Source organism: Protomyctophum bolini (genome assembly GCF_963924005.1).
Source record: "Protomyctophum bolini genome assembly, chromosome: 5".
NCBI lineage: Eukaryota > Metazoa > Chordata > Actinopteri > Myctophiformes > Myctophidae > Protomyctophum > Protomyctophum bolini.
The window spans coordinates 1,163,904-1,176,403 of NC_137866.1; positions in this window are offsets into that span (position 1 = coordinate 1,163,904).

The following is a 12,500-nucleotide window of genomic DNA, read 5'->3' on the forward strand; positions in this document are numbered from 1 at the left end:
AGCTTATTAACCCATTCTGACCTGGGATCAGATTCTATAAATGTTCTTCTACATCCTGACAGTTTTCTGAAAAAGCCATGTTTCTATATGTCAGTCGTTCTTCGATTCTTCAAAAAATAGCAGACCTACAAGCTCGTAGCGTGCCACTCGGTGGTGCGCTATGAGCTTGTAGATCTGGTATTTTTAAATAGCTAAAGCATGACATGATGCTGACACCAAAAGGGGTTCCCGCCCCCAAAATGGGTTCAAATTTGGGTCTTGTTTGTTTTTTTGGGTTTTCTATTTTTTTATTTAAATGCAGTTTCCATGGCCTGGCGCGACCATTTTGACCACAGCTAACAATCGAAATATAATTTTCTCTTCTCCAAATTCAATGGTCTCCCTTAATATTTAAATACTGCTCCAGTTACCCTAACTGCTACTCGGCACCATTGACATGTGTGTGCGTGCATGCATGCGTTCTGTGCGTCATTGCCCTGAACCAACGGGCTATATAAAACCTTTGGAATCAGAGATTCTGTGGATTCTGAAGCCTTGTTTTGCTTTTAGGATAATAATGTGGATCCAGTCTTTTGTCCACTTTGAGTTTTTTCTGTCAAGAATAGTGTCTCACAGTATCACCGTAGGCTTTCACACGCTCTGCTGAACTATGCATACAGGGCTTTAGAAGAATACCAGGAAAATATGTTATACGTTGAAATTAACAGGACTTCAGGAGTACCATTTATTTTGTCATTTCCTCTTTGTATGGTCAGGAAAGAAGTTACAAAGGAATCTCTTCCCTCAGCAAGCTTGCTACCTAAACGAATGCGGTTTTATGTATTAATATGAGAGCAGCAGCTCATTACTGTTAGTTAGTTAGTTAGTTTCATTTATTGTCCACGTGTGGAAATTCGTCTTCGGTCTCAAACAGTCAAAAACCAACGGTTACAACAGCAGCAACAACACTTAACACAATTATTTTCTCATGGCAAAAAAGTGCAGGACATACAGTGGCAGATACATTGGAAAACAAACAAATCTAGCGAGACATGGTATCATTTAGTGCCTTAATGGCATTTGGTATGAAAGATTTTTTAGAGTCTGTTAATGAATTGTTTCAGACTTTTGCCTCAACCACAGTGTTCCAATGGTGTACATAGAGCGTCGAAGTCCTGACGTCACTCGCTCATCCCCTCCATCCCCCTGGTTTTAAAGTCCTGACGTCACTCGCTCATCCCCTCCATTCCCCTGGTTCTAAAGTCCTGACGTCACTCGCTCATCCCCTCCATTCCCCTGGTTTTAAAGTCCTGACGTCACTCGCTCATCCCCTCCATTCCCCTGGTTTTAAAGTCCTGACGTCACTCGCTCATCCCCTCCATTCCCCTGGTTCTAAAGTCCTGACGTCACTCGCTCATCCCCTCCATTCCCCTGGTTCTAAAGTCCTGACGTCACTCGCTCATCCCCTCCATTCCCCTGGTTCTAAAGTCCTGACGTCACTCGCTCATCCCCTCCATCCCCCTGGTTCTAAAGTCCTGACGTCACTCGCTCATCCCCTCCATTCCCCTGGTTCTAAAGTCCTGACGTCACTCGCTCATCCCCTCCATTCCCCTGGTTCTAAAGTCCTGACGTCACTCGCTCATCCCCTCCATCCCCCTGGTTCTAAAGTCCTGACGTCACTCGCTCATCCCCTCCATTCCCCTGGTTCTAAAGTCCTGACGTCACTCGCTCATCCCCTCCATTCCCCTGGTTCTAAAGTCCTGACGTCACTCGCTCATCCCCTCCATTCCCCTGGTTCTAAAGTCCTGACGTCACTCGCTCATCCCCTCCATTCCCCTGGTTCTAAAGTCCTGACGTCACTCGCTCATCCCCTCCATTCCCCTGGTTCTAAAGTCCTGACGTCACTCGCTCATCCCCTCCATTCCCCTGGTTCTAAAGTCCTGACATCACTCGCTCATCCCCTCCATTCCCCTGGTTCTAAAGTCCTGACGTCACTCGCTCATCCCCTCCATTCCCCTGGTTTTAAAGTCCTGACGTCACTCGCTCATCCCCTCCATTCCCCTGGTTCTAAAGTCCTGACGTCACTCGCTCATCCCCTCCATTCCCCTGGTTCTAAAGTCCTGACGTCACTCGCTCATCCCCTCCATTCCCCTGGTTCTAATGTCCTGACGTCACTCCCTAAATAAGCCTTTTTTTTTTTACAAAACTGTACGGTGATTTACTGTAATCCTACTAGACCCCAGGAAATTACATCTGGCCACGAAGCTGTAGTCCGTCTCCTTGTCGGGGAGTTTCTGCAGGTGTTTGTATTAACTTTGTCTGTTACTCTATAGAAGTCTGTCAATATATATATATATAATATATATATTAATGTATGTACTAATGTATATATACATATTGTATGACGTACAACAAAGTCTTAAAGCTGTACATAGGAGGGGCTAGCGCCCTTTCAAAAAATAAATCGCCATATTTTTAGGTTGAAAAAAAAAAACCCATTTAGGACCATGTTCGAAATACCTGTAAAAAATACCCTATTTTAAAATCGCTAAAACAAAAGAAACCTCCAAATGAGGGGAAAAAATGAACACTCATCTTTGACTTTCTCTAATAACCTAAAACATGAACCTTGGTCGTCCTTGAACCTTGAACCTTGTACCTCGCTGTAGAACGGTGTCACGCAGTGAAAGTCACAAAAGTGCAGCTCCCACAATGCACTGTTCCCGTTGTGATATCTGATACTTTTGCTTATTTCTGAAGATATTTGAAGCTTTTCGTCTACAACACAATACATGTCAAACTCAAGGCCCGGTGGGCCAAACCAGGCCCGTGAATTAATTATCTATGAATATTTAATTAGTATTATAGAACTGGCCCTCTGGTATATTGCACGGACCACACCCATAATACTAATAAGTCCCACAATGCACTGCGAGTGCATCGTCACGTACCGAGGGCCCGCAATAAGCGCAAGCATGCGTCTTCTCTTCACTATATTGATCAGCGTGTGTTGAAACACAGTCCGGCCCCTCGACTTGTACCAATTTCTTTATTTTTGGCCCCACTGTGTATTTGAGTTTGACATCCCTCTACGGTAACGGGGATGAGTTTGACATCCCTCTACGGTAACAGGGATGAGTTTGACATCCCTCTACGGTAACGGGGATGAGTTTGACATCCCTCTACAGTAACGGGGATGAGTTTGACATCCCTCTACGGTAACGGGGATGAGTTTGACATCCCTCTACGGTAACAGGGATGAGTTTGACATCCCTCTACGGTAACGGGGATGAGTTTGACATCCCTCTACGGTAACGGGGATGAGTTTGACATCCCTCTACGGTAACGGGGATGAGTTTGACATCCCTCTACGGTAACGGGGATGAGTTTGACATCCCTCTACGGTAACGGGGATGAGTTTGACATCCCTCTACGGTAACGGGGATGAGTTTGACATCCCTCTACGGTAACAGGGATGAGTTTGACATCCCTCTCTACGGTAACAGGGATGAGTTTGACATCCCTCTACGGTAACGGGGATGAGTTTGACATCCCTCTACGGTAACGGGGATGAGTTTCACATCCCTCTACGGTAACGGGGATGAGTTTGACATCCCTCTACGGTAACGGGGATGAGTTTGACATCCCTCTCTACGGTAACAGGGATGAGTTTGACATCCCTCTACGGTAACGGGGATGAGTTTGACATCCCTCTCTACGATAACAGGGATGAGTTTGACATCCCTCTACGGTAACAGGGATGAGTTTGACATCCCTCTACGGTAACAGGGATGAGTTTGACATCCCTCTACGGTAACAGGGATGAGTTTGACATCCCTCTACGGTAACGGGGATGAGTTTGACATCCCTCTACGGTAACAGGGATGAGTTTGACATCCCTCTACGGTAACGGGGATGAGTTTGACATCCCTCTACGGTAACGGGGATGCCCAGGTCGCTATCTATAGTTCTAATGTAACACTGCAATGTATTCTATTCCTTATTTTGTAAAAACCTACTCTAGAGATTATTTTTCAGGATGCATATACTTATTATCATATTATCGCCGTGTTTCCGGTGAAACTGATCAAACTAGCCATGGTTTGTCCTCTATTTGTATTTACTTGTAGGTACACGTATTAATTAATGGTGATGGTTAATTATCATGTCATTTATTTAACATCCACTTGTTCTAAAGCTTTTCAATGAGAATAATTCCTTGACCCAAATGACCACATTTTAAGCTCTCCGTGCAGAGTCTTATTTTTGGGGAGGAGGTCTGTCTACAATCTTTAATCCAGGACATACAAATAAAACGTGATTTAATCAAGTTATTGAGAAGTGGGAGGAATGTTTGCACAGAATATTAGAAGTTGATTCAGTGTGTGTGTGGGGGGGGGGGGGGGCGTGGTGGGGGGTCTTCTCAACCTTTACAGGCCCTGACCATTCCAAAATAATCATATCTGGGACCCCCTCCCTCCCCTCCCCTCCCACCCCCAGAAGCACTTTGAAAGAGTCGAGGCATTTAACCCGTTCTGACCTGAGATCATATTCTAAAACTGTCTTCTATGTCAGTCGCTCTTCGATTTAAAAGAAATAGCAGACCTACAAGCCAGAACCAGAACACATCTGTCGGGTTAACGTGTGACCATTAGGCTGTTTTAAACTTTAGCTTTTGGTAAATATCAGATCTACGAGCTTGTAGATCTGTTGTTTTTTTGGTGGGAGGGAAAACTTGAAAATGTGGAGCAGATCTTTGAACGTATGCTTTCACAGCGAAAGTTTTAAACTCAAATCTTTGCTTCTGGGCGGGGGGGGGGGGGGGGGGGGTCCCTGGAACAACATATTTTGAGACAGTTTTTTGGGGTCCTTGACATGAAATACTTTGAGAAACCACTGATTTATAGAATCATAAGGTTTTAATAAAACTCATGATTTTAGAAGACATTGTATAGAATCTTTTCTGTCCTTTACCTGTATATAAATGGGTTAACTCGGTTCCACGGAAATATTGTGAAAATACTCAAAATAGCCGATCTACAGTACAGTACACAAGCTCACAAGTGGTGAGCTTGTAGATCGGATATTTAAAAGATATGTTGCATCTTTGTTATTTTTTGACAACTTTAATGACCAACGTTTGACCAGTTTTTGTGTAGTATAGTGTGTTGATTACGATGCAGTAACGCTCTTCTTAGGTATTGGGTGGTCTTAAAAGTCCTTTAATCAGACCAGTGTGTGTCCAGTGGAAACCTCGTATGAATCTGATCTCAGGTCAGAATGGGTTAATCAGACCAGTGTGTGTCCAGTGGAAACCTCGTATGAATCTGATCTCAGGTCAGAATGGGTTAATCAGACCAGTGTGTGTGTCCAGTGGAAACCTCGTATGAATCTGATCTCAGGTCAGAATGGGTTAAATGGTCAATTCACTGTCATCTGGAGACACCCCCCCCCCCCCCCCGAACCACTGCCATAGGGCACGATACAGGTCCACCCTGATTGGCCAGGGATGGCCCAGGTCAACCCTGATTGGCCAGGGATGAAGCTGTTCCAATGAACCACTTAATGAGTGAATGAAAGATGGTTTTCAACCCTTTATAGTTTATACCCTTAAAGGGACACTTCACCCTTTTTGCAAAAAAATATATGTTAATGACGTTTAGAAGCTTTAGATCACTTTCCTGGGAGTATTTATGTGTGTAATATGTGGTTTTAGATATTTTAGATTGTAGCAGTGAGCCTGTTGTCTCTGATGTCATGGACACTGGGCTCACTACCTTCCTGGACTACAATTCCCATAATTCTTTGGTGCACTGCTCCTCCTTGTGGATAGGGGGGAGAGCTGTCTTACTGAGACAACATGTAGTCCAGGAAGGAAGTGAGCTCAGTGTCCATGACATCAGAGACAACAGGCTCACTGCTACAATCTAAAATATCTAAAACCACATATTACACACATAAAGACCCCCAGGAAAGTGTTCTGAAGCTCCTAAACGTCATTAACATATATTCTTTTGCAAAAAGGGTGAAGTGTCCCTTTAAGGCCCAGTTATTTATTTGACTCACGGACCACCGTGATTTTTTCCGAAAAACGCGTCCAGCGTGCAAAACCTTTATCCCCATCAGAACCACCTATATCCACATCAGAACCACCTTTAGCCCCATCAGAACCACCTTTAGCCCCATCAGAACCACCTTTAGCCCCATCAGAATCACCTTTATCCCCATCAGAACCACCTTTAGCCCCATCAGAACCACCTTTATCCCCATCAGACCCAAAACCGTCTCCACAGTTCCACAGTGATTGGTGTTGGTTGCTGGAGAGATAACGGGCAGAATAACAGTTCTTCTGCATTCTACGCTTCTCGGTTACGCTCTCAAGAGTTAAAGTTCTAAGAATGACCGAATGACCCTCTCCACATGTCTGGAGAGTTTATTTTTGTTTTGTTTTAACAGAGACTTTGCGTGGCCCTGGTCATGCCTGTGTGACTTTGCGTGGCCCTGGTCATGCCTGTGTGACTTTGCGTGGCCCTGGTCATGCCTGTGTGACTTTGCGTGGCCCTGGTCATGCCTGTGTGTATTTACATGATGTGAGCCAGGGGTCTACAATGTAAATATATACTGTATTGAAAAGAGAAGGCTTTGTATTGTTGCGTGTGTTGCTGTCGGTGGCGCTCACTGTAAGTACAACATTCTGTCGTTGTTTTCGCCAAAAGCATGATTTCAGTTAGCATCCAGTTATTTCTTTTTTTCCCCATTTTTAAATTTTGTTTATTTTACAGAATGTCCGATTATAAATTGTATGATGATGAAACCAATAAAGTGCTGACAGGTTGAATTTGAATATCCATATCGTTAAGACAGTTTATTTAATATCCATATCGTTAAGACAGTTTATTTAATATCCATATCGTTAAGACAGTTTTTTTAATATCCATATCGTTAAGACAGTTTATTTAATATCCATATCGTTAAGACAGTTTATTTAATATCCATATCGTTAAGGCCGTTTATTTAATATCCATATCGTTAAGACAGTTTATTTAATATCCATATCGTTAAGACAGTTTATTTAATATCCATATCGTTAAGACAGTTTATTTAATATCCATATCGTTAAGACCGTTTATTTAATATCCATATCGTTAAGACAGTTTATTTAATATCCATATCGTTAAGGCCGTTTATTTAATATCCATATCGTTAAGACAGTTTATTTAATATCCATATCGTTAAGACAGTTTATTTAATATCCATATCGTTAAGGCCGTTTATTTAATATCCATATCGTTAAGACAGTTTATTTAATATCCATATCGTTAAGACAGTTTATTTAATATCCATATCGTTAAGGCCGTTTATTTAATATCCATATCGTTAAGACAGTTTATTTAATATCCATATCGTTAAGACAGTTTATTTAATATCCATATCGTTAAGGCCGTTTATTTAATATCCATATCGTTAAGGCCGTTTATTTAATATCCATATCGTTAAGACAGTTTATTTAATATCCATATCGTTAAGGCCGTTTATTTAATATCCATATCGTTAAGACAGTTTATTTAATATCCATATCGTTAAGACAGTTTATTTAATATCCATATCGTTAAGACCGTTTATTTAATATCCATATCGTTAAGACAGTTTATTTAATATCCATATCGTTAAGGCCGTTTATTTAATATCCATATCGTTAAGACAGTTTATTTAATATCCATATCGTTAAGACAGTTTATTTAATATCCATATCGTTAAGACAGTTTATTTAATATCCATATCGTTAAGGCCGTTTATTTAATATCCATATCGTTAAGACAGTTTATTTAATATCCATATCGTTAAGACTGTTTATTTAATATCCATATCGTTAAGACCGTTTATTTAATATCCATATCGTTAAGACAGTTTATTTAATATCCATATCGTTAAGACCGTTTATTTAATATCCATATCGTTAAGACAGTTTATTTAATATCCATATCGTTAAGACAGTTTATTTAATATCCATATCGTTAAGGCCGTTTATTTACGAGTTGTGTTCATGACAAGAAACCATAACACAGGAACATATTTCTCTTACGGTGTAAAAGTTAAATTGTGTATAATCTTAAGATACATTTGATGTGTTTCTATAGCAGCATAAGGGGTTTGTTCCTGGCAGCCAGATGGGGCAATTGTTTGTAACATTGTATTACAATGTAAGCACATTGTCTGTGATGGCATACAGTATAGGCTACATGTACAGTATGATAGAAAACTAGAGAAAGTGCCCATCGGTCTTCTCAGGTCTTCACCAGTGCAGGTCAGGTTGTGGCCTCCTGGTGGCGCTATAATAGGCCAATGTTAACAATGTTAAAAGTGTGCAATTTCTTCTTCCGCCTGGCAATTGGATGATTTGAGGCATTTTGTTCCAAAAATGTGTTTTGCAAAAATCCACCTGTTGGTGGCGCTATAACAGGCTAATTTGAAAAGGGTGGGATATATTCCTCAGCCTAGTAGGAGAGTCTGTGAAAGAATTTGTGTAAATTGTACGCTGCGTTCATTAATTGAGGCTTTTTGTTCAAAACGGGCCAATCCTGTAAACTTTGAAAGCCAATGTTAGCCAATTATGATGGAATATGAAATATCGGACAGATCCGTCTTGAACACATGACTATAGAGATAGTGTGTAACGTTTTGCAGGATTTTTGGACAGAATCTGGAGGAGTAATATAAAAAAAACGTGTTTTTCAAAAGTCGGCCTCCTGGTGGCGCTATAACAGGCCGTTCAGGAAAATGTGTGGCAACTAAAGAACAACTAAACATACTCTCTCCCAATGCCTTCGGCCTGGTGGAGACATCTAAACATACTCTCTCCCCATGCCTTCGGCCTGGTGGAGACAACTAAACATACTCTCTCCCCATGCCTTCGGCCTGGTGGAGACATCTAAACATACTCTCTCCCCATGCCTTCGGCCTGGTGGAGACAACTAAACATACTCTCTAGTCTCTCCCCATGCCTTCGGCCTGGTGGAGACAATCAAACATACTCTCTCCCCATGCCTTCGGCCTGGTGGAGACATCTAAACATACTCTCTCCCCATGCCTTCGGCCTGGTGGAGACAACTAAACATACTCTCTCCCCATGCCTTCGGCCTGGTGGAGACAACTAAACATACTCTCTCCCCATGCCTTCAGCCTGGTGGAGACAACTAAACATACTCTCTCCCCGTGCCTTCGGCCTGGTGGAGACAATAAAACATACTCTCTCCCCATGCCTTCGGCCTGGTGGAGACAAAAAACATACTCTCTCCCCATGCCTTTAGCCTGGTGGAGACAACTAAACATACTCTCTCCCCATGCCTTCGGCCTGGTGGAGACAACTAAACATACTCTCTCCCCATGCCTTCAGCCTGGTGGAGACAACTAAACATACTCTCTCCCCATGCCTTCGGCCTGGTGGAGACAACTAAACATACTCTCTCCCCATGCCTTCGGCCTGGTGGAGACAACTAAACATACTCTCTCCCCATGCCTTCGGCTTGGTGGAGACAACTAAACATACTCTCTCCCCGTGCCTTCGGCCTGGTGGAGACAACTAAACATACTCTCTCCCTGTGCCTTCGGCCTGGTGGAGACAACTAAACATACTCTCTCCCCATGCCTTCGGCTTGGTGGAGACAACTAAACATACTCTCTCCCCGTGCCTTCGGCCTGGTGGAGACAACTAAACATACTCTCTCCCTGTGCCTTCGGCCTGGTGGAGACAACAAAACATACTCCATGCCTTCGGCCTGGTGGAGACAATGAATATAGTTCACTAGATTTAATTTAAATAAACAAATCTTTGACTGCAATAGTCTAGATTAACTATAGCAGTAATGTGATTACTTTTGACATGTGCTTTATTATTTCAGATAAACATTTTGTTTGCATTCGATACAATTCCCCCCCCCCCCCAAACAGGGGCAGTAGCCCCTGCTATAGTACTGACATGAGAATGGATATTTAAATGTGTTATGTAAGGGATAATATCTGTCTAGGTGGTGATTGTCGGGAGATAAATCACCGACCGAGGCGAAGTCCAGCTGGTTAAACTCCCTGAAGGTGAATTATGAACATACTCTTATTATGCATATCGCATTCTCGCCGAAACATATTTTGGAGTTAAAAAAACTAAAAAAAATGGTTCAATGGCCCATTAATTAAGATTTGAGTGCCAACCCTAACGAGCGAGGGTTCGAACCCCGAATGTTCGGGGACATAGCATAGTGTGTGTGTGTGTGTGTGTGTGTGTGTGTGTGTGTGTGTGTGTGTGTGTGTGTGTGTGTGCGCGCGCGTGTGTGCGCGTGTGTGTGTGTGTGTGTGTGTGTGTGTGTCCTGAGCATGACGTTAAACTGCTCCGTTCGTTGTAACCACCACTCAGGTCTAAATGTGTTATTAATGTCTTACTGTACCATACATACATTTTTATGTAGGCTATTTAAATAGCACTGCAAGTCACATATGTGAGTTACTACTTTAAATATATTTTTTATCCCACGATTTTGTAACCCATTTTTCACCCCTGTGTCAATCATCTACTGTGATCCTGGTCTCTACACACCCTCCACCAACCTAGTCCCCATATATGGGGGACAAGGGTAGACCAACCTAGTCCCCATATATGGGGGACAAGGGGAGACCAACCTAGTCCCCATATATGGGGGACAAGGGGAGACCAACCTAGTCCCCATATATGGGGGACAAGGGGAGACCAACCTAGTCCCCATATATGGGGGACAAGGGGAGAGCAACGGACTTGAACTCATGCTTCCTTCATGCCTGAGTGTCCAAGTTGCTCCTTTACACCTGACAGGGGGGAGTTTCCCTGGTTGGACGTAGCGCGTGGAAGGAACACGTTATTCCAACCAGTTCCTTTCCCCTCCATCAGGCGCCCCGGCTGGCCAGGGGGAGGCAGTTTAGAGACCAGGATTACTGCATGTTTTTTGTGAGGGTACCTACCCTAGGGGACACGGGGAGAACATGCAAACTCCACACAGAAAGGCCCTTTCGCCAACCCCACCTTCGGGTACATGGGCACTGATGACGCGGAGGAGGAAACACGCCGCCAGCACCCACGGCGCCCCGAGCGGGAATCGAACCCAGGACCTTCTAGCTGTGAGGCGACAGCACTACCAACTGTGCCACCGTGCCCCGCTCATGTGAGTTACTACTACTGACTCTTTAGTTGAGATTTGCCGATAAGTTCCAGTGTGACATTTACTGTATTTCAAGGGGAAATGTTTTACCAAAGCCAACGGGAGCATTAATGTGATCTCTAGTCATTACTCGTTTCATCCTTAGACATATATATGTTATGTTATATTATTATATGTCTCAGTATCTATCTGTATGTCTAAGGATGAAAATAGCCGATGTGCCGCGACGCGTTGTAGAGCTTGTAGATCTGCTATTTTCTGCATGCAGCCCAATTCTAGAATGACTTATACTGGATCTCTTGTCCACTAGACATTTTACTCTAGTTTTTTTATTTTTTGACGAAATTGTCAATTATATTTAGTCTTAGTTTTCGTCATCATGGCTTAGTTTTCATTTCGTTTCCATTTAGTCAGTGAAAAAAAAAAAGGTAGTCTTCGAAAAAAAAAATTGTCATAGTTTTAGTCGACAAAATCAACACGTCTCTCTCCCTATACCTGACACAGCAATGCAATAATATAATATAATATAATATAATACCCACAATCTGGGCATTCCTTTGTTGGGACAAAGCAACCATCTTGAGGACAGCTTCACGCTCTACATTCACCTACAAAAAGATTCTAGGAAACCAACCGGGGTTGCTATTTTCTGAGTTATATGGCCCAGTGGGCATCCCTCTAACACACTCTGACCTGAGATCAGATTCTAAAAAATGTCTGTTTGAAAATGACAGTTTTCTGAAAAAAGCTGATGTTTCTATGTGTCAGTCGTTCTTCGATCTTTCCAAAAATAGCAGACCTACAAGCTCGTAGCGCGCCACTCGGTGGCGCGCTATGAGCTTGTAGATCTGCTGTTTTTCAATAGCTAAAGCATAACATAATGCTAACTAACAAAAGGTGTTCCCGAGCAAAATGGCCTAAGTGTACTGCGGGAGAGGCTCTACAGGCTGCTCTGCTCAGATAAGTATAGGCTGGGCTCTACGGGGCTGTAATTAGGGCCGTCTTGAGGCTCAGCTATGCTTGTAAGTTTACTGGTGTAGTTCTGCAAGACATAACCCAGACTCTGGTCCCGTGTGCTGCTGTAGAGAACCCAGAGCAGGACCCGAGCCAGCATGTCACATTGTTCTTGTGATGTATCTTTGTGCGCGTCTGCGTGCTTGCACGTGCGTGCATCGTTTTAAAACATTGGTGAGCATACAGACCCCCACAATAATATGTAACTGTTTTTAGATCTTTTTTTTTTTTTTTAGCTTGTTTTAGTTTTTATTTGTAAAACTTATGTAGCCTAATTCACATTTATACCTTTTGGTTTTCTTTTCCTGATCTTCTGATGTATTT